Source organism: Lactuca sativa, chromosome 4, assembly GCF_002870075.4.
Source record: "Lactuca sativa cultivar Salinas chromosome 4, Lsat_Salinas_v11, whole genome shotgun sequence".
Classification (NCBI taxonomy): domain Eukaryota; kingdom Viridiplantae; phylum Streptophyta; class Magnoliopsida; order Asterales; family Asteraceae; genus Lactuca; species Lactuca sativa.
Genome location: NC_056626.2, coordinates 224,856,239 through 224,859,726, shown reverse-complemented (window position 1 = coordinate 224,859,726; position 3,488 = coordinate 224,856,239). Strand labels below are relative to the sequence as shown.

General features: G+C 41.4%; 1 pseudogene; it reads right to left on the bottom strand.

Annotated features, from left to right (window-relative positions):
- Nucleotides 1-321: 321 nt before the first annotated feature.
- LOC111884996 (5S ribosomal RNA) lies at nucleotides 322-440 on the bottom strand (annotated as a pseudogene).
- Between the last annotated feature and the right edge of the window lie 3,048 nt (nucleotides 441-3,488).

Genomic DNA, 3,488 nt, shown 5'->3' with positions numbered 1-3,488 from the left:
TTCCTTCTTACTACGAGAGTAGATAAGTAAGTCATGTACAAGGACAATGACGAACTGATCCAAGTAAGGATGGCGTACCCTATTCATTTAGTTCATAAATACTACGGGCGTATTGGTCTTATTCGAGGGGTATCACTATGGACTCATAGTGTCCGTATCGAGTTTGGAAGATTGTCCTCGGGACACCCTTCACTAACACTCGTAACTGGTGATATCCGGATCTTAGGTCCATTTCTGAAAGGTACATCGTTCCTTGAGGTTGGTCAACCGATTCACCTATGCGAGGCAGAAGGTAATGATTTCTAATGGAAGTCCTGTCAAGGTCTGCACCACGAGGACTTCTCAAGGTGTTACTCATTCTAGTACTTCTCTCGCTCAAGCATGCTTAACTGTGGAGTTCTGATGGGATCCGGTGCATTAGTGTTGGTATGATCGCACCCGCTGAAGTCTGTCTTCTTGAAGAATAAGACCGGAGTTCTCAAAGGTGAGGAGCTTGGTCTTCTCATTCTATTGCTGAGTAGCCGTTAAGCTGTCTGGGTGGTTCTTGTATCTCTGCTGGTGTGTGACTGTAGGGCGGTCGGGTTATAGGAGTCGTATTGGGTTCTAAGTTTGTTCGCATGACGATACGAGCACTTGTAATCTTGGGCAGTCTCTGTCCTGAAGTTCATATTAGAAATCATACATGGTTCATCAATCGCAGTCTCGTGTATACGAGTTGTATATAATTAAGATTGAAAAGTTAGTCGAATAAATGCTTCCCATTTAACCTCACATCCAAACGAGGAAAAGAGTTAAAGTGAATTCATCAATTCTAAACCTGTAGAACCTTGATTATATACCAACCCTTTGTATACATTCTTCAGTGATAGATCAACCATATGGGTCTTTGGATTGAACTTGATGTACTGTACGAGTGGTACCTCGGGGAGGTTTCCTGAGGTTTCATCGAGAAGGCTATGAAACATGAGGTACTCCATGCATGAGTACTTCGATGTTCTGAAATGACGGCTTCGCTAGAAAGACGATTTCGAAAAAAGAGATGTGCGCACGAAACTGGTATTGTGCGAATCGAATTGACTCTAGTTGTATAATAATATCGGACATACTTGACACTAAAGACACTAGATTTGAACATAAGGCGTTACAGACAAAACACAACAGTGCAACCTTTAACAGAGTTACAATACTTTAGATTTACTACAAGACTAATGCTGCAAACAAGGTATACTACAAAAGGCAAGTATACGCAGCACGAGGGTCCCTTAACTGACGGGATCTCGCAAAAGATAAGACTCGAGTTGCACTAGTTTTAAACATGTTTTAAAAGCATACATACTACTGACGATTGGAAGTGAACCTATACTACAGTAGGGTCCTTCATTGCCTCTTCCATTCTGAGGTCAAACTCCTCCTGTTCCACGGTAACCCTTCTCTGTTGGGCAGTCCCTTTTGAAATGTCCCATTATGCCACATAGATGGCATATCCGAGAAATTTCATCATTGGTGGTTGAAGTAATGTGTTGGATCCGCGTTCTGCAGAAGTGGGTAGTGTGTCTGTTCTTGTTGCAGTTCTTGCAGTGCTATAGATGACAACTACCTAGATGACGGAAGTTGCACTTATTGCAATTTGGTAGGTTACCAACATACTGTCTGGATGGGTTAGGGATAACTGGGATGCTATTAGGGATGGTAGTAGGAATTGCAAACGTCGTGGCCACAAAGGCTGCCATCGGTGATTGTTTCTTGTTTGCCCCTCGGGGTGATTTGCCTTTAAAAGTATCCCATATTTTTCGTTTGTTACTCTTGGGTTTGGGATTCGGAGTGTCATGGTAGTTTGTTACTCGATGATGTACTTGATTGTTACCTTCATTGGAATTATTGATAACCATCCCGCTAACATTTACGTTGTTAGCGTTAAGGTGAGTCAGAACAGCTGTCACGGTAGCTGAGACTGCAGCTTGAAAGGTAGTTGCATCAATTTGAAGAGTTGGTGTTTGGTTGATGGGTTGATCGTTTTTATTCGGCGACATGATTCTGTTACACGGAAGGAAAATGAATTTGTGAGCGAGTATGGTTGAACCTAGACGTAGTTCGATCGTTCATGAAAAGAGTAAGAGTATGTTCTCGAAGTTTTAACCTACATCCCTATGATGTAGTCCTAGTACGGAATAGGAGTATGTTCGTAGAATGGTCTTAAGACATTTGTCGTTCAAGTCGAGGTATTATAGGTTGGTGGATAATATGATCCAACCTTTGAAAGAGGCTTGAAAATGATTCCTGAGTTAAATTTTTATAGTCCAATGACTTGACTAAAGCAAGTTTCAGATGGACTCCAATGAAGGTATGATGAAAGTATTTGAACAAAGAGTGACACGGTAGAAAAGTCTTTGACAGCATAAAGACCTAACTAAAGTACTTACAGTACAAGGTAGTCACATAGAAAAGTGCTACATAGAACATGGACAGGAACACGGTTCTTTAAAACAAAAAAAGAAAGTAAAGCATCTCCTACTGGCGACAGTCACCCCTATGGTGAACCCTTAGTTTAGCTAGTTGACGTTCCATATCAAGTAGGTATCTTTCGTACACCCTCTGACGTACTTGGAGCTCTATGACTTCGGCTCGGGTTTCAGCTAGTTCTTGCAGTAGGGTCTCATGGTTTCTCTCAGATATCTCACTTGTGTGCTCAAGGCGATTGGTGCGGATGGTATGCATTCCTGCATTTGTATCAACCTATGTGATACGATGGAGAGCCGTTTTGTCCTGAATTTCATTTTGGGCAACTCTACTGATCAAGATTGGTAGAACTCTGTCTACTGAGCTCCCTTCGTTTACGTTGTAGAAGCTTCGATCTCCATTAAACGACATAGGCTGATCTTGATCTTCGCTCCATGTTTCCAAGCATTCTACCCAAGGAGGCGTCGGGCCATGAAAAGTCGGACGAGGGTTAGGATTTGGAATGGGAGCTATCGGGGGTAGGTTCTCAACCTTGGGTTCGGAGTTATCATCATCCAAAAGGTCTTCAGCATGGTGATCATTCAAAGGGATTAGATGATCATTCTCGGGTTCTTCTCTAAACCATCCAGCATTGCCTTCATTCGGAAGATATGGGTTACCGTGGGGATGGAGTCCAACCATGTTATCTATGCGAGAATTGGGGTAAGGAAATAATTATTAGACGAACTATCTAGATAATTATTAGAAAATCTTCATTAGTTACATCACTATTTGTAAAGTGCATACCAGTCATATGTAATCAAAACAGGATAGACCTTCGAATAAGTGACCTTAACTCCAAATTCACAAGGAACCGGGGTAAAGCAAAAATTTCACAGATTCTAAGTCTATAACATCCTAGTTACATATAACCTTAGTGTATCCACTTAGCAACTATCAACTTAGTAATGAAGATCCTTTTTAGTTCTCAAGTAAGTAATTATAGTAATACAAAACACCCCTATGGTATTTTAGACATAGGTTCTGTTATA